The 20,152-nt window shown below is 38.8% G+C and overlaps 1 protein-coding gene and 1 long non-coding RNA gene across 9 annotated transcripts in view; one reads left to right on the forward strand and one right to left on the reverse strand.

Annotated features, from left to right (window-relative positions):
* Positions 1-9,345, reverse strand: part of ERBIN (erbb2 interacting protein) — a 120,297-nt gene extending 110,952 nt beyond the window's left edge. For 4 of the 8 annotated variants that reach the window (XM_071425312.1, XM_071425311.1, XM_071425308.1 and 1 more), the window contains exon 1: positions 8,776-8,989. The gene's annotated coding sequence lies outside the window, so the exon portion shown is untranslated. Of the gene's footprint in view, positions 1-8,775; positions 8,990-9,232 lie in introns of those variants that run through there. The other 4 variants (XM_071425310.1, XM_071425307.1, XM_071425306.1 and 1 more) reach the window with 3 other exon arrangements.
* Positions 9,346-9,842: 497 nt separating this feature from the next.
* LOC139589168 (uncharacterized) lies at positions 9,843-13,878 on the forward strand. Its single transcript, XR_011678960.1, has 2 exons — positions 9,843-10,623; positions 13,055-13,878. It is a non-coding gene; the product is annotated as an uncharacterized lncRNA (long non-coding RNA).
* Positions 13,879-20,152: the final 6,274 nt, after the last annotated feature.

Genomic DNA, 20,152 nt, shown 5'->3' on the forward strand with positions numbered 1-20,152 from the left:
AAATCATACCAAAAACTACAAATAAAAATGCAACCCAACATCTATAAGACTATACAGTGCACTAATGCAAGCTACTACTTGAAGAGAAATTGTATGTAGAACTGGACTTCCATTTTACTTTATAATTCCTCCTCCTTTAAAGAACACTTCTTTCTGTCTTCTAAGTGTTGTCCACTTCATCAAGCCAGTTTGGTTTTTGTTCTTACATATTCAGTATAAAATGGAGTAGTAAAAGCAGAAGCCTTTATTCATAATGCAGCTTTAAAAACAGTTTTACCTTATCACACCTTTTTCACTAAAATAAGGAGTGGCTAGAATAAGAAGTAGCCACTATTTTTTAAAAAAGCAAAGGTTCAAAAACCAAAACAGAAAAAAGTTGCATTTTCCAGACTCTAAGCATCTTGTCCCTCTAGTTTATACAATAATTATGCTACATATTATGTCAATATTATTCTCAGCAGTTTTACAACTTATTGTCCTGGACATATAAGGGAATGCCTGAAGCCACTTACCTCTGTCTATTGTTTTTCTTTACATTAATTTTAACTGATACATAGATCCCAACACATGCCAATTTGTTGTCACAGAACTACTCCTGTCTGCATTGGCTGGGGTTCTTTCTAACTACAACACTCTTCACATCTTCCATGTGGATAAGCACCATTACTCTTGTCCTCTATTTACGCAGCTTTTCTCTCACAATGCATGTTTGATTTTTGCCAATTCATAATCTTGTTTCACTCCCAACACAGTGATGAAACATTTAAGTTAGCATTTTTGTACCATTTTTTTTCTTCAGTTAGTGTTGTGTTCCTCTAAGTGAATGGATGATGATTAAAGAAAAGAGAGCTGTTATGTTATTTTTATTTTACTCTATCAAACATTTTGCAGATCACATAAGTAACTGATACAAAAAAAAAGTAGAAGGCTATTCTTGAATAGCCTTCAAAGTATTTTTTTGCCTTTTTAGATAGGGAAGAACAAGAGTGCCTAAAATAAAACTTTTACTAATAACTTAGAATTTAGACAATTAAAATACAAAAGTACACTTTCTCTTAAAGTGTTGTTTTCAATAGGGATAATAAATTCACTATCGGGAAGTCAAAAACAAGCTTTTCACCTCACAAGAGATTTAAGATAAATTAAAAGAGCCTTCTTTCTCATCAAAATGCTAATTGTAGCCTCAAAACTGAATTTAAAGTTGATTTAATAATAACCCAACTTACAGTGTTACTTAACTTCTGACACCCAGGGCTTTCCAGCATGAGAAAAAAAATAGAGGTACAATACTACTTTGACACTACCAAAGTAAAAAGTGGGACACTGCCAAGCTGATTTGCTATTAACATGTCACCCTCTTTTCTCAGAATAGGAAAAAGTGACTGAAGAGCACAATGCAGAAATTCCAGAGAATTTCATAGCTATGACTTCAATTAATTTGAACTGTCCAATGCGTCCTTCAGACTTCTCAAAAATTAAAACCAAATTAATACAAAACTGGCGGAAATGAGTTTGAGGGAAAGTTACTCCTCGGCAAATATTTCATGCTCTGAAGCTGAAATTTAAAATCTAGAAATTTAACACCTGTGGAAGGATGTGTGAGCTACAAATCTAAACTGAGCAAACATATATTTAAATTCGGTGGAAATAAGCAGGGATTCGCTCCACAGACAAGAGTTTTTGGAAACGGGTAAGGAACAATTTGTTGGTTCTTCATTGGCTAGTTTATGTAACAGGAGAAGCAAAGTAAGAAAGAGAAAAATATTGATTAACAACACATTTCTGTCCCACTCTGTAACACTTTCTTCTAACCTGCTCCATTGACAAGGCCATAATCTTTCCCTTGACACATCACCACCACCCACTGCTGCAAAACCAATTCAGTAACTGATATCATGAAAGACTACAGGATATTTGATATGTTGACAATACATCTCCAACAGATCCCACAACTTCCCACAGAAAAATCCCACAGAAATGTTTGCCTGCTTTACTGTCTTTTTCTTGTAAGAACAGCATTGCAAAACCACAGAAAAATGCCAGGATCCTCAGCATTTCTTCTGCTTTGCTTCAGTAAGGCAAAACAAAATAAATGCTCCCTGAAAAATTGATAAACTCACTCATATAAATAAAAAGGAAGAGTAAATTAACCTCAAGTCTATTAAAATCAAATTTAAGTATATCTTGCTTTTCTAGTACTTTTATTACTTAAATTTTCATTTAGTAAGATAAAATACCTGGTACCAGACTAAAAGCCTTAACATATAAATCAATAGTAATACACTGGAAGAAGAGGATTGTCTAATAGCCACAGAAATCCCACGCTCAGGAAAACAAAACTCTCTTAAAAAACACAAGTAAGATGCACTATAGAGAAATAATATTATACTAAATAGTAAAGCTCTGAAGGTTTTTTTTTCCCTCTCATATCAATGTTTCCCATCTTATCCATCAGGATCAGAGACAGATGGATTGACAAATTCTGAATTCCAACTGATTCTCCCTCCTTGTCGCATTCTGAGAAGATGGTTAAACAGTAATTTAATTACATCCTTTTTCACCTCTTCTTACTTGGTGTCCTTAATATTTGTTACTTTGTTTTTAACAGTTTCCCAGCACCCATACGTGAACCAACAACAGTGATCTGAAAAAAGTAGTAAGTAAAATTGTAGGCTTGTTCCAAACACTGTTTTCTACAGCGTTGCACACTCAATTCCCTTTGCCTATAACTCCTCCAAGATGTTTAAAGAACTCATTAATTACTTGGAATAAATCACCCTGTATGAGTTTACTACAGCAAAGCAGACATAGTAAAAAGACTGAATAGGTATGAACCAGGAAGAAGTGAACTTTTGAATTTTCCCCCTCAGTGATGAATTTTACTACCAACCCCCCAAAAATATAGAGCAGTTCAGAAATTAAATAACCAACAAAGCTCCAGGGTTAGCGCCACATATGATTTTGTGACCAGAAGTAACCCAAAATGAGTATGTTCTCCTAAGAGGAGCTAACTACCAGCCTCACATTCCAGGCCACCACAGACTAACATGCCACAGCAAGCTAACATACCAGCAACAGGAGACCAGTGAACATTATCTGCTGTCTGCACATTCACTGATCCTCCTTCAAGTAGACCCATCTCAAATGCCAAAGCAGAACCTAAGTAGACCCATCTCAAATGCCAAAGCAGAACCTAAGTACATGAAACATCTAAATATCATACTCAGTAGCATAAGCAAGGAAAGCAAGCATTTACAAAGCATTTAAGTCACTAATGATTTAGACTGCTATGCTGACACACTTTTCAGTCTAATTTTACTGAAAATACAGGCCTCAGTCTTGTAAATACCACTGCAGCCAAGCTTTTTTGTTGTTGTTTCATTGCACGATGAGAGCGCATAAGCACATGCAGATTTTTAAGCAACATCTTTCCACAGACAAAAAAACCCTATAATTCCCAACAATAAATGTTCTTGGATACCCAGTTTCAAATATAAAAATTCATGTTATCTTCAGGGTTACCTGTAAGACAAAAGACCTGCAGTAACTTGATCAAATTGACAAATCGATTGATCTTCTAAATTATGACTTCTCCTCTCTGATAGAGTAATACCAGGAAGACAACAGCCACATAGGGAAAAAGCAGCAGCTCTCAAACCTTAGCAGTCTATCAGAAGTCTTCTAGACAAGCCTGGAAACACTTTCCACCATTCAAACACTTACAATGATTTCTACAGTCATTCTAGATGACCAAGCCTGTGAATGACATTCAATCATCTGGCAGTGCATTTCAGATGTTTCTGTAGATGCACTGATATAGCTCAAAGCACCTATGCCCTCTCCTCTGTTTCTTAAAACTTGGAAGTTTTAGATGGTATGTATTGAAAAATGACAAGGAAGGCAAAGAATGCAGAAGAAATAATTTCTGCAAAGGTACTAATCACATACCCCATATCATGGGACAAAGGAAGAACATGAAACTTCTCTTCCATAACTGTCTGCGGAGATGGAACCCCTTATGCAGTTGCTACAGGAACTACTCATGCCAACTGAAAGCTGAAAACTGGTGAGAAGACTCTAAACACAGCAATGAAACCCAAAGCACATTACTTCAAACAAACAAGACTGTCCTTCTGCATCTATCTTTAACGCAACACCAGAACTTCAAATATTTTGAATTTATTTATTTATTGGGATTGGGGTTTTCCCCAGCAAGGAGAATAGAGCCCTGGCCACTTTGCAGGAAAATATCACCCATTTCAAATTAAGACCTAAATTATAGATGTTTCACTTCAAGTATTTGTGAGTTTTACTAATACTTCAAACCATTTCTGAGCTTTTTTCATTCCTAAAGCTGGCTGCAGACAACTGACACAAGAAGTAGCCCTTGAGCACTACAAGCTCACAGCAAGACAATTACATCCCAACCTATACAAACCATCTTATCTAATAAAATTGAGCCTTATGAGGCTCAGTTACCTTCTGACATTATTACAACTGCCAGGATCTCCACAGCAGCCAAGATTGTTCAGATTGCCCTCAGACTCTGCTTAATCATCACTGTTTGTTCCTACACGATCACTTAGTGTCAAGTATCTACAAATTCCTTCCACGAACAGAAAAAAACCTAATCTACTTTTTAACTTAAACTTTTAACTTTAACTTTTTACCCTAGGCAGGACAGCTGCAATGCTGGTGTTCTCCAACACAAGTACACTTCAGTTTGGCTTCATTTAGACCAAAGGAAGAGGTTTGTTCAGTTTTATTTCTCAATTATGAGAAGTTACAAAGCATTTTTGAAGGTGGAATTTCAGCCTAGTGTTGAAATATCATGCTTCTGAATCCCCTTTACAGAAAGTACAAAGAGTAATAACTCAAACACCTGTACTGAAATTCAAGCATCAGAGAAACAAGTATCTTAAAAAAAGATGACTTTGATGATGTTCCTTTGTATCCACTGAAATTCAGGACTAGGTCCCATCTGGGTCATCAAAACTGTTACCAAAAATCAGTAAAAATAAGAAACTCCTTACCACCAAGGCAGTATTAAGAAGCAGGCATTCTTTATGTGGCTGGATGCACAAGAGGATATCCTCCAAAATACCATGCATGCTGAGAAAAACCTCCTGTTTATATACTGTATTTTACATACATATTCATTGATTTCCTGGAATAAACATACATATGATAACCATTTCCCCAAAATCATTAACATATTTTCCCTCCCCTTTCCACATGTGTCTTTCTGTCCTAAGAGTCTCTTTGGTGGTCCCTGGTGGTCATCAACCCCAAAGTCATATCTGACTGCTCGGGAATCGGTAAAAGTTGGCACAACTGGGTTGGTTGCTTTCTTCCTAAAGAATATGTATTGTGCAGTTCCATAGGCCAGTGGTTTTTGAAGAATAAGCATTGTATTAGCCCACCAGGTGCAAACGATTTTTCATCTGGCAACAATGAAGGCAAGCCAGCAGAAAAAGCCTAATTATCGTGAGATTACTATAAAAGAAAAAAACTATTGATTCCAGCATAACAATTTTTTTATTTTTTTTTATTTTATTTTTATTTTAATTAGATGGGAGATACATTAAATCTCTCCTAAATCAGCATCCTTATTTTGAAACCTTACATTTTTAAAATTTAACTCAACATCCAAACACTGTATTTTTAGTTTAATGTGAAAGATGTATTTCAGTGAAGTAACCTTTTCACAACTAAAAAGATCCTAAAAAAAGTCCCGTTACCAATGGTTAAATACAGACTATTTACTACTCAAACTATCTTCAATGTTTTCATTCTGATATGAAAAGTGTCTTTTGACACATTGGTGCACTTACTCAAAAACTGACAAGGTAAAATAGCAATGTTTAGAAATCTTCATTTTCTAGATGATCTTCATTTAACTATTCTATTTCAAATGTCACCACGAACATTTGCATGCTCACATAGGAATACTGTCTACTATTTTGATGGCCGTATGAGTAACTCTTCCGCCAACTTCACTAGTAACTCATTTGGAAAAGGTTAGATTTCTAATTCCTCTACGTGGATTAAATGTCAGGCACTTCTTCAGTAGATCAGGTTATTCTATAGGGAGAATCTGCTGAAGATATGACATACCAACTATTTGATCTTTACATAACATTTTCCCAAAAGGATTTTCCTTTTTGCTTAGGAGCAGGAAGGACAAAAACAAAACAAGAACGCAGAGCAGACAGACAGTGATTCATTACAGCCCTACCGGAAAGCCCAGCTGACGAATTTGCTCCCATCCCCTTCTATTTCTAGGACCTACTGCTAACATGTGAGGTATAATGTATGTTACACATGTGCAAGCCTTCCTTAGCTTTGATCTTCCAAGCATGGCTCTTAATGACTGGGACTAAAGGCTCTCAACAAATTCCACCGAGAACAAATCATAACAGTTTTCTGAGACCACCAACTTAATACACTAAGAAACTATCCTTAGTATTTTCTCCCCAAAGACCCTTTATCCATTCTATAGGAACATGATGTGCAAATTGATACCCTACAGAGCTTTGTGTTTACACTAAGCATTGTCTACTATGCAGCCTATGCATAAGGCAGATATATTCATATTTGACCAATATAATAATCATCTTAATGATAATCACATTCCATAGTATGCTACATACTGCAACTTCTACCTCTTTGATTGCAAGCATACCTTCTTAAAATTAGGGATGTTTACTCAAGCTTAATTTAATTCATGAATAAGAACCAGTCAGGTCAAAAGAACATTTCCCCAAGCCATCAACACACAGCTATAAAAGTGCTGTTTCAAGCACATGAGCTACCATGTGTAATGTTAAATAATTTTGTTCATAATAAAAATACCAATGTCAGACTGATTTTTAGTTGTGATTGCTGATCTGAAGAAAGAACACATCCCTTCATGTTACTCCCAAACTATGTTAATGACATAATGGCATTCAGTGATATAACCATGAGCTGTAAGCAGTACTGAATTACACTTTCATCATTAAAAAAGGACCTTATCCATAGCTACCATGGTGACAAAACACTAGCGTAAAAAGTTGTGCCTCCACTACAAGGAACTATTCTTCTACATGGCATTGAAAAATATCAAGTGCATCATGAGAGACACAAAAGGCCTGAAAAGAAACAAAATTGCCTTGATTATGAACATACTGGTTTACAACTAAATTTGTCATGCACGGCTACAACTCCTCACCCTCCCCTCAAGAATCTCAAGTCATTGTTGGGACTTAAACACTGCTCTGGAAAGGGATGGTTCTTTGTATAAGGATTACTCTATTCAGACTTTCTGCCAAGCATCAGCCACATAAGGAAAGCAAAGTTCACTGCCATTTATTTTGTCCAGATCTTTCTGATGCCTAAGAATAACCCTTACTGCTGCTTGGAAAGGTAAGTCTATAAATTGCAAGTCAAATCATTTATTTGTTATCAGCCACTGAACATGCTTTAGGCATTTATATGTTAACGTTTTTCCTTACAGTATATCAAACAGATCTAGTTGGATTATTTTTTCTTAAATCACTAAATTACTCCACGATGTTAAAGATCTACCTATGTAGGAGTGTTAAAAATTTTGCACAGAAATTACTTTGTCCAAGACTCCCAAATACCAATACATGTCACACATTGGCAAGACTGAAGCATACACATCCTATCTGACCAACATGTTGCTTTTGAGTTTCACAAACAGGAACAAACATTCCAGAGTTATGGTTCTAAACATTCACAATATGAGAGACTCCTTGCCTTCACAAAAGAACTAACCTATAATTGTCTCTTTGATGCATGAGAAATAAACTTCCATCTAGTTAGTTGGTGTAACAAGCACTAGAGGTACAAAATCCTACACTAAAACTTCACATTTAATTTGCCCTTCAACAGCTTCGAAAAGGAGTTCTTTCAAAAATTAGAACGGGGAAAGTGGTCACCAAGACCAAACAAGGCTGCATTAACAGCTTCAATTGCATGCACTTTAAAAAGTCAGATAACTACCTATCTGCTTTGGTATTGCTCTGTATTTTGTTTTAAATGAAGGTTCTTAAGATGAACTTTGCCAGGATCAAAATGCAGGACAGACCTCTGCTATACAAGCTAAAAAACAAGCAGTCCACCTCGTCGCTTTGAGAACAGAGAGGGTAAAGGGGAAGAAGACGGGTGACTGTAGCAATCGAAGGTGGAAAAACTGCGACATTTACAGATGACCAGGGGGGCATATTTTTATAAAGAAACTTAAGAGCAATCCTGAAGAAGTCCGGCCAGACACTAACCGATATTCCAGAAAACAAGGCAGACATAAGCACGAAGCCTCAAGAGCTTGCGATTAAATAAAATATATTACCTCCTTTATTACTTTCTCATTTCCCGATAAGTTAATTATACTTGCAGGGTTACCAAACGTTTTGGAAGGGAGGGAGCTGAAGAAGCAGTTACGCAGTCGAGCAGCTTCAGCTCAGTGCCTTCTCGGACCGAACAAAGAAACTTCTGTGTCCGATGAGATTAAAAACTTTCGGTCTCACAGACTCTTTCCCTGCCTCCATGAAACCAGCGCCTCGGTTCACACGTTCAGGCGAGACGGGGAGAACTACAGTGAGCAGTTAAACTGTGCAGGCCAAGGCGGAAAACAGAGACAAAATATAAAGGCCAAAAACAGGATATAAAACGAAGCCTGAACTCCTTGCTTTTTTCTCCACCCCCTTCCCAGAGGAAGGATTTTTCTGTTGTTTTTGCTGCTGCTGATCCCAAGCCTTCCCTATTTACCTTAGCTGTCGGGGCGTCTAAACCAGATCCAGCAGGCAGGAGTTTCTTCCGACCCCAAGTTAAATCCAATCGAGTTTTCTTCTTCAGGGAGGGAGAGGGCGGGGAGAGTAGGAGAAGGAACGTTAGCAGCTTTCGCCGAGGACGAGGGAGTTCGTGTGCACGGGGAGAGGGCACCAGAGCAGCCGGGCTCCTCCCGGCCCCCGCCGAGCTCTGCCCCGCGGCCGGCCCCACGTCGCGCCGGCCCCGCCCGGCGGCGACACCGCAGCGCCCCCCGCCACCCAGCGCGGCCCGGCCTGGCCTGGGCCGGCCCGCCCGCCGCCGCCCCTCGCCCGTCTGCCCGCCCCCCGGCGCGATGGGCACCGCCGGTGCCCCCCGGCTGCGCACCCGTGGTCGCGCTGCCCGAGCGCGGCCGCCAGCGCCAAGGGCTGAAGAGAAGCGGCATGGCCGCCTGCCTCACCTGCCCGCCGCCGCCGCCGCCGCCGCCCTCGCTCCCCGCCTCCTCTCGCCCACTTCCCCCTTCTCCCGCGGCTTCAGCCTCCCACCCCCCTCCCCGGCCTCGGCAGCGGGGGGCCAGGGGAGGCGGCGGAGCTGTGGGAAGGGGGAATGAACGTCGCGGGCAGACACGCGGCGGGGGGAAAGGGAGGTGGCCGCGGGCGAAGCCGCCGCGCCCCTGCTGCTGCCGGCGCCGCGCACCGCTGGCCAGACGGGGGAGGCACTGCAGCGGCACGGGGGGCGGAGCGGGAGCAGAGCCCCGGCCGAGACCTGGCGGAGGCGGAGGCGGGCGGGCGGGAACGGGAGCAGCAGCAGGAGCAGGCAGGCGCGGCGGGCGCGCCCACACTGGCTGTGCCGGGTGGGAGGAGGGACGGGCGGACAGCGCCGGGCGGGGGGCCGAACTGGGGGAAAGCCGTGAGGGACGGGCGAAGCGGCCAATGGGGCCCGGCGGGGGCGGGCTGTGCAGCGGCAGAGCGAGGCGGGGCGGGGGGCGCCGGCGCGGGTCTGGGGTGGGCGCGGGCCGGCGGGAGGGGCGCCGGGTGGGGGCTGTGTCTCGCCGCCGCGGAATGGCTCCTCCCGCTGCTGCCCGGCGTGGGGCCTGTCCTAGTTTGTGTTCTGCAGGCAAGCTACGGGCAAATTCAGTCCTGAATGACAGAAGTTTCCTCGTTAACAGCTCAGCTTCGTTATTTAATGGTTGCACACCCTCTGTAGAAAGCGCTGAGGCGCCGGCTCACGCCGTCAGGTGCTGCCTTTGCGCCTTCGTGGCCATCCCACCCCTGCTCCCGCACCTTGTGCTGCCTGACTCGGAGCTACCAAGGGTCTGAGGGAACGAACACACCCAAGGGAAAATCTGACAGCGTCCACCCACGCTTTGGTGTTTGGGTGTGCTACGTTAAACTTGGATGCAAACAACAACAATTAAAATAATGCCGCACATATTGTCACAATGTTTCACGTAAACCCTGGAACATTGCTGTACTTCCAAGTATTTCAACACTGTCAGTACAATACAATGGTACTGAAAATGCGTGTTGACTGACAGAGTCATGTACAAATACATGCTTGAAAAGCCGGCAGTGCATAGGTCACACGGCTTTGGTATCGGTTGGGTTTGGATTGCAGTAGTACAGTTGTGATCCAAACAGAAACACTGAGTTTCTGTTTAATTTCCTGGATTGTTTGAAATGGGTATTTGATAACCTATTGTGTATGCAATATGCCATTTTAACAGTTCTGGAGCCTGGAGTTCTGCTCAGCCATAACAGCACATGAAGCTGACAGCAGGGTGGAATTGTACATGCTGCTCACCTTATGCTCCTTAATTGTGCTCAGCAGAGACCATATCTAAGGAAAGAGGTAGTTTTGTTTTCACGCTAATTTAATCCCTGGCTACTCTACTGGGACTGCTACCAACTAAAATGGAACAGTGTTTTGTGATGATAATCTGTTTACTGAGAAATTGGCAAAATGCTAAGTGCCATTGAACAGTAAGGTAAAATGGTATGACATGTTACTATTGACCTGTCCCTGATTTTAACGTACAACTAGATGAGAAAAGTCCTTTATACCCCTACCAGTCCTTGACAGTAACTCACATTGATACTTCCTGTTGAGGATCATTGCTTGCTTTATCTATTTTCTTATAGGGTTTTGCATGAAGGGTTTAATCTTTCTCAACAAAACATAGAGATGATCAAATTTTTATAAAAGTCCACTCTGTTTAACAATAGTGTTATTAATTTTAAACTTCTTGCCTGTATATGGGAATTGTATGTTCAAATATCCAGCTTGTATCCAGATTCAAAAAAGAAGCATGCGTTTCTACTAGGATAATAATATTCACTTACTGTTTCTTTACTTTTCTCCGTCTTCGCAGAGCATTCAGCCCTACTTTGGGGACTACATCTCTGCCTAAATTTAAATAATTAAACTAAATCAAATGTAGTCATCAGAGTTTATAAAAAAGAGAATTGTATATGTATATATAGATATTGCCCAAAACATTAAATCGCTTCTATTTCTTCTTGTTCAGAAAAGCCATTTTCTTCAAATGAGTCAGCTTTGGACTAAGGCCAAGCAAGAGAACTTTACCCCCACTGACAACAGCTTTAGAATTTCTCACTACAGTGCCCTGCATTGGTGCCCTACACTGTGTCTATAATAAAATTACTAATTTTTTTTTAATCTCTTGCAAATGATTGATCATTCATGTCATAAATCACATAACATACCATAATTAATGTGATTAGCTCTCTGCAACTGATGCCCTCCATCATGAACTCTTCAAGGCACTTTCCTATGTGAATTATCACAACTTTTTAATGTGAGAATATTTTTTGGAAATGTATACTGCAAATTTCCCAGCAGAGTATGCAGCAGAGCAATAATGGGTGTGAGAAGTAGTATATAGTATATATATTATAGTAGCTGTTGCTCAGGTGGTGAATCTCCCATAGTTGTTAACATAAGTTGCAATGTAAGATGCCGTTTCAGTTACAATTTTAGCTATCACAATAAAAGCCTATCCAAAGTCTGCTGAAACTACAGCTAGCTGGAGCATAACTACTCCAGCACAGACAAGATATATCTATACTATCTATACAAATTAAGAAAATACCAGGAGTTATCCTAGGGATCTGAATGTGCTATAAATATCAAGACAGTATTTAGATTACAGCTCCAGCAGAGGTCCCCAGCAATATTAATTCCCAGAGATGGTATCCCAGTTACCAAATAATTACAGATTAGGTGCACAAAGGACAAAATACAGAGTTACATAATGAGTCTTTCAAGTAAAACTATGCATCTGATCCCACTGAACATTTAAACAAATCCTTTATACACACTTTAATGCGGGACATCAAGTCCAAACTCCTCTCATTTTAATTTCTATTTTTATATTTGAATAGGAACACTAGTAAATACTGCAACAATATGCACCTAAATCAAAAGAACATTTGGTGAAACAGTCACCTGTATGTTTGTCTCTCAGGAGTTTAGTGGTCTGAACAATTACTACATAGTTTCTTCTGAGTGACAGGGTTTGATTGCTGCTTTTCCCTATTCTTACTACTGTTGTTCATTATGATTGTATGTTTCCACTTTTCCAGGAAATAGATTGAAAGGCCTCTGGGGTAAGCACTTCTGCTTATTAAATGCTCAGGTAATGACTTGAATGGTGGATTTCAAATTGATTTGAAGTGGAACTTCTGGGCATGATTGCAATACAAATGTTAAATAATAATTAGTGGAAGTAATAACCACCTGAAAGACACAAAGAGGCAATAAGTAATTTTTTCTCTAACAAGTATATATTGAAGTTTATTTTAAGTATCCCATAATTTAAATTTGCCAAAATATCTTACTGTAGCATTTTCTGCATTTATGTGGTTGACAACTGGATGAATTTATACTGGTGAAATTAACACAAAACTGTCATAATTCAGTGGCAATTAAGTCTTAGAAGTGTGTTGTATAACTTCTAAATGCATCATGAGTATCTACCATATTTGAAGATAAACTAAGTAAACAACTTCTATTCAGTACAATCCCAAATATACACTGTCTAAATACACCATACAAATAAGTTTTCTCTGTATTTGGTTTCTTTGTTTCTCAAACAGTAAAATCAAAGTGATTAATTATTATGCAAGTACCAAGAGAAAACCTTGGTAACACCAGAACCTATTTTTTATATTCTGTGTTCTAGACATTGTTAGGAATGTTTTAGAGTTATTTTTAACCATTATATTTTAACTTTTTGCTTGTATTTATCTTCCTTGGTTAGCATGGGAGAGCTGGTGAATTCTGAGGAACACTTGGGACATGGAGGAGTATTTCATATGGAGGAGAAAAGACAAAAAGGTGGTGTTAAGGTTCTTTTACCCTTTCCTGATTTGGACTGCTTTGCTCCTGGACAGTCTCCTTAACACTGATTTTAAGCTATACTGCAGCCTCTTAGCCTAAGGGTCTGTTTTGACAGCTGATGCCACCACATAAATCTTGTTCTGGTGAAAACAAAGAGAAAGGAATGAAAATGAAGCCAGACTATGTGAGGACACTGACATCTGTAGATCATAACCAAAAATCTTCTGCTGACTAGTTTAAGACAAAGAGTTATACACGAAGTTGGCAGAAAAAGCCAACTGCGAAGTTGCCTAAAATAAGCCATGTGCTCAGTACATTGCCTATGCCCCGATGGTAGTTTTGGATTGCCTTTGCTAAGTTCTTGGATCCTAGAAGGGTAGCAATTAATGCTGTTGAGGTTGTTTGTGTCCAAATAAAAATCCAAAAAGAATGCTTACCAACTTCTAATCAGATCTGGGAATACTTTTCTATGGAAAGTCAATTATGCTAGCTCTATAGGACCCATCATCACACAAGCATTAAATAAAACCAGATTTCTCTAATTGTAGGATGAATTGCAGGATGAATTGCATTTATTTTACATTTTATGGCTTACCTCTATTTTGACAATTAATGCTGACAATACAAATCTCTTAGTCTTTAGCACAATGTTGTGTGTATGCACACATACTTTTTTTACCTTTCCCATGTCTTTTTCTGTGAATAATGTCAATAATGTAAAAATAAATGCTAACAATGTGTGAATTCTTGGCTACAATGTTGGTTCAATGATATTTCAAATTGAATTTCTTATAGACTACCATATTTGGAATCACAAGGTAAATCCTTTTTAAGGAAGGACATGCAAAAAGTCCAGTGAGATGAACTATTCTGTCTCTAGGCCAGCTAAACTGACAGATTGTACTTTAAGAAAAGAGTTTTTGATTTCTAGAAAAGCCACCATGGACCATTTTTAGGAGAGTTTAAAAAATCCTTTTGCCTTCCATCTGCAAAATATGGTTCATGATAAAAGATTTTTCATTTTGGGAAAAAGAATTACTTTTTTCAGAATCTGTTAGAGCAAATGCAGATTTCTTTCATTACATATGAAATTCAATTTTAAGTTCAATTAAAAAAGAATAATTTTGTCTTCCCCATTTTTCTTCTTTATGAAGTCTGCAGTTCCCCTTTTTTACTTTTGTTTTGCCTTTTTCCTCCTCACACAATCAATAGAGATGATATAATTCTAAGTACTAAAATGTTCTTCTTTTACAAATATTATAACCCTTTCCCTTTGAACAAACAAAATATTTAAAATTGCACTTTACCACTAATATCACTAGTATCAATGAAAACCTTATAGAAACATTATAGATCTTTTAAATTTTCCTTTGACAAGAATGGTTTCAGAGTATTTTTTAAATCTCAAATAGGTATTTTTTTCAGTTATATCTGTCCTATGTTCTAAGGCATGGTAGACGTAAACAATAATTTTTTATGTTTTAATTCACAGGTTTCATCTACTGTTTTCCTCCATCAAAAGATATTTTTATACATTTTTACATGGCAGGTATATTCTAGAGCATTATTCCACATCAGTAAGGAAATAGTCTCTTTCCAGGCCACAAAAGTGAAAACATTGTCTGTTAACTCATTTCTATTCCTACAAACAAGCAAAAGTGCTCAACAGAGAGCTTGGCTTTACCAAGTACTTTGAGAAACACACTTTAGTCTGGAGGTGTAATTATTTCTATTTTTAGAAAAAAATATTAAAAGTATTTTACTTTCTTGAACTAAAGTGAAAGGGCGTAGCTTCTGATTAACTATGCTATCAGCAATGTGGCAGAATATACATCTGACTATCATGACAGCATCGACTCAACCCATTTCCAAGAACATATCTCTAACTGCTGTGATAAAACAGCATACATTCAGATTAAACCCGCACACAGCTCAGGTGAGACAGACCTTCAATGAATTTTGACACTGTGGGATCTAAATTACACAAAGTTTGTAGAAAAGGTGATACCTTTCATTAGATCAACTGATAGGAATGGAGAAAAAGGTTTTGACTTGAGTGACATTATTAATGAGAACTAAGAAGGAGGAAAACCCAAACTAAATACAAGTGGGATGAATTGGTTTTAGGATATAAAATTATTTTAATCAATTAAACCACTGGTGAGAAAACAGCTGCTAACATGAATGTATAGAGGATGAACCAGCAAGAACTGTCAGCTTTAAAAATAACATTGCTACTGTCTCCATGAAGAATGTAGTTTCCAGGATTATTTTTTAAACATGACTTGGAGGTCCCTTGTTAGTACCCAATCTGTGCAAGAGATGGATTATTTTTTTAATGAAATAATTATTCTCCTACCCTTTGCTGTGTTTTATCTGTGCCAGTTCAGTGTAGTGAATAACAGTTGATGAGTTCTATGCATGTAATTCTCATGAGAATGTGTCATACTTAGTGTAATATATCACATTTTAAAGAGTATGAAGAAAACCCAAAATAATTAATTTCTATTAATTCTTTTGGTCACTGATATAAATCATGTTAAATTTGTCAGTATTCATGAAGTTTATTTAGGCTGTGTCAGCAAGGTTTCATTCTAATGAGTGTTTGTTAGTACAGGGGAGGTCTGCTTTGAATTTTAAGTTTAACACTGGACCTGTTGTTTAAAAACAGATGTGGGAGAGAAGTCTTCAAGGAAGTGTAAATGCTGTAATTATCTAAAGGATTTTTGAACATATACACCAGCATTGACTACTATGCAATAGACAGGAATATTTAATCAATGCTGTCTTCCCATTTTGCATTATCAGATTGATAGGTGGTATTTGGGAGATTAATTCAAATGCAAGGCCTGCTCCTTGCAAGGCAGTTCTGAGACTTTTTTTCTAGTGCATCTCGTATAGTGGCTAATTTTCTGAAGTTTGTTGATTTGTGGATTCCTCTGCAAGGTACTTTGTATTGTCACTTTTTGCCAGCCGTGTTATATAGAAAGGTGATGGTCGTTTTCTACTACACAAAAAGCAATAAATTCTTAATTTAGCAATGAAAACCTGTGGAGAAGTTTAGGTAAGGTTTAGTGGCACAGTCTTTTAAAATACTTTCTCATGAGTAGTTCGTGAACATGATGCCATTACTGGTACAAGGGATACATTTTAAAATATTTTCAAGCTTTGGTTGCTCTCTCCTATGATTTCCACAGTTCTTTATGAGTAGTAGGCACCTTCATGTGAAAACCACCCATTTAGGTGTGTCAAAATTGTATTAAATGAGAAAAACAATTGTTCCAGTTTCAAGTTCTTTCTTTATCTTTGACAGAAACCATCTTGAATTAAGCCCCTGCACAACCAAGAGACCTTTGGGAGAGAAATCCTCTAAGATGTGAATATTCATAAATTGCTTTTTAAGACATTTAAATGTTAATGGCACTGTTCTTGTCGGGCTGTTCAGCATTTTAGAACTATGCAGACATTTTCTTGTCATACTTTGAAGAAATGGGAAATTGCCAGGGTGTGGTGGTTATGTTCTTTTCCATCACATATCTATTTTTACTATATAAACTATTTTGCCTCTAGTTCAGCCATGTCTTTATGTGTTAATATAATCATAAAACAAGTAAGAGTTTTGAGTATACCCATACATACAAACACACACAATTGATCCACAAAAGCCTAAATCTGAAATATTATATGAGACGTATATGTATATAAATCAATGTCTCATGTACATATATACACATATGTATATGCATACTTATGTGCACAAATATCAAAGTGCAAGCATTCATCCTTACAGTGTGACATACTTATGACATAGATTTAATTCCTCTTTCATTTTAAGGCGATAAATGTCAATAAAAATATATAGACACAAAAGTATGTGAATCACACATATGTCCAGGAAAAGTAAGTAATATGCCAGAAAGTCAGGTAATTTCACATGCATGCCACTGTCACAGAGATTTAAAATATAAGGATCTGCTTTTTCAAATGCAGAGATATTTTTCATAGAAGCAAGCTTATTGCCTTCACTAATATTGCTAATCGAAATAAGATGCTACACCTGTCTCCAGATCCATTACCTAACGGCTTGTTTACAGTGAATCAGAAAAGTACACTAACGCTGTGTACATTGAAACACCTTAATTCCATGTGATACAGTTTTAGTATGTACTCACTGTTGAGATAAGGTAAAGCCTACCTATCCATCTGGAGCTTATTAAATGAGGCACGCATAATGTTTTCCTGAGCAACTGCCTTCCTGCCTTTGCTAAGCTGAGAATATGCTGGAATGATTAGGAAACTTAAGAAAGGCCCTACTTGTCCCCGAACTTCACTTTGTCATTACGACATTACAGGCTCATAACACAGCACAGCAAGCCATTTTCATCTCCTTGTTCAGCAGAAATCACATAAAGTGTTTCAGAGGGCACTTACAGACTCTCACAACAAACAGCCTCCTCCTACAGTCCAAGGACCTTAGACCTTGAAGACCACAACATCTGGCTGCCATAGGCAGCTCACAGCACTTGCCCTGCTCTTCTATTGCCATGTCAAATAAAATCATAATCTACTTCCAAGAACAAAAATAGATTACCAGCAATCCTTCATTTAGCTGCATACATTAGGAGAAGCCTGGCTAGTTTTGTCATGGAAAGATGTACCAAAGTCAGTTTGCTGTAGGCAGTGCTGATGCCAATGTACACAGTGAGGACTCCAAGGCTGATATGTGATGTGACATGTCAACAAGGCTCAGATAAAATCCAGGACCATTTTGTCTGAGTGCCTAAATGTCTTGGCTGGATACATGCAAAGAGAGCAGAGCAAGTGTTCAATTTGCCCATTTTATGGACGACTTGTGCTGGCAATCCTGAGCAGGGAACATCAGCCAGTAAATCTTGTTTTGCCTGGTTAATATGCCATTAATGTGAAAAGCTATGGAAGAGGTAGCAGCTGAGGGAGTATGACTTGCAGTGTTATTTGTAGGCATTTAAAACTCCTCTGCTCCTAACAACCAGCTGCAGTCTGCAGATCTCCTTTCACTAACTACTCAGTTTCCTTCATTTGTACATTCCAAACAGTGACCATACTAGAAGTTTCAAGAGCTAGTTAAAAATAATGATGTCTCAGCAAATGCAATAGTAGCTCTCAGATGTTCAGTGGAAAACACTCCTTTCTCTCCCTTGCTCTCCTCCCCCACAATACACATTTTCTCCTTCCTCCCCTCCTTCTCAACTGCTTGATCTTAGAAGGGAAAAGTCCTGAAAATCTCAGTAGTGCAGCAAACATCTCAAAGATCTCTGCCATCATCTCTCACCAATAAAAGAAGAGGTATGAGCCTCTTCTTCACTGTTAGCTACTGAAATTATAAATAACCAAGCTTCACTGCAAAACTGAATTTAAGATGCCAAAATTATTATTGTATAGCTGTCTTGTCCCTTATTCCAACACTAAAAGCAGTGACTGTGCTTCTAGAGATTAGACTGCTTCTGTTCAACTACATATAGAAAACGTCCTATGAATCCTTTCTTTCCACAATGATTGCATGAAGAGGGAAATCACCCAGAGCCAGTGCTGCATTCTCTTTCCTATTTAGGGGACTGCAATAAAAAGGAGATTGATTAGCTGCTAATGAATACTGAAGACCTTCCTGGAGCTGAATGAAGTTGTTCAGCTGTCATTCAGGGAACGACCAACCTTTGAACGGTGAAAAGCAGAGTGATAAACAGAGGTGTTTTGGTCTCCCCTGAAGAAGAGTGCTATCTTGGGAATAGATCAGTCAGTCCCGGCAGACCACTGTGGAATGAGTGGAGAAGAGGACAGTTTTACCACATCCAAATATCATGCAGGTGTCCCAATAGTTGTTTTATTTTCTTGTGTGTGAAGCAGATTAAAGTCCTGGCAAATTTCAGTTATGCTGCCTGCGCATATAGGCTTCTGGAGATGCAGATGTTAGGGGTTTTTGTAATGGAAGAATCAGCACTCTGAAAACTGTAGGAGTGATCCTTTAGGAAAGAAAAGTAAGATTCTACCAAGAAGGCTACAGTGTAGGGAGAAGCTGCTGACATTGAGAAACATGAGGAATAATACTTAAAAAGTAATACCTGTTGGTCACTACAGAGGAAATGGATGTGAACAGTTAGTATGTACTCTCAAGTTAATGTACAACTGTGAAGAAATGAAGGATATAAATGAAAATAAATATTATCAAGTAGAACAGATGGATAAACACCATGTTAGGCATAAGGCTGCCATGTCCATGCTTTCTCACTACAGTGCAATAATCACACCACCCCTTCTGCAGCTGTTTCGTCATCTGTCTCTCTCTTCAGGATAACTTGCTTTTTTTCTCCTAGGGCTTTATTGAAGAGCAGAAATTATAGTCTGATGGAAAATGAGGTAAGGACAACCAAAGGAGTGGGAAAAGTCATTAAGTCTGTGTTGAAGATGACTATGAAGAAGAGGGAGACTAGTAAGTGGAAGGACAATGAGGAGGGAAGGATAAGGAGAGGACAGAAGTGGTAGGTAATACAATAACCACTTTTGGCCCAGCACACCATTCCAAAAAGAAAACTGCAGACCTACACAAATATCATACTCCACTTAATGAAATCAATAAATACATAGCATCAGGTCTCTGGAACTTCTGGCAAAGAATTTAAATTTGATTTCAGTACTTTTCTGTTTTTGGCCTTACAATGCTCTACTAGAGCCTTGTGGTTGTTTACAGCCACTTGAGGATTAAAGACTGAAATGAATTACAGACTTTTGAACAAAAGGCTAGAACCTAGAGCCAGTAAATGTATTTTGGCATTTAATTCCATTTATTTTAGGGGAAGTAAGATTCCTAAATGCTTCCTCTGGCGTGAGCTGGATGTGTTACAGAAAGTACAGTTACAAAGGAGGCCCTAAGACTCTGCTAATTTATGCCACTTGACAATTCTCATCACAGATGTAGGAAAAATCCACTGTGGCAGTACAACAGGACAGTAAACGTGGTTCATCTAAATAAAGGATATTTTGC

This window comes from Agelaius tricolor, unplaced genomic scaffold, assembly GCF_023055355.1.
Source record: "Agelaius tricolor isolate 1412-34295 unplaced genomic scaffold, bAgeTri1.0.p SCAF_4, whole genome shotgun sequence".
NCBI lineage: Eukaryota > Metazoa > Chordata > Aves > Passeriformes > Icteridae > Agelaius > Agelaius tricolor.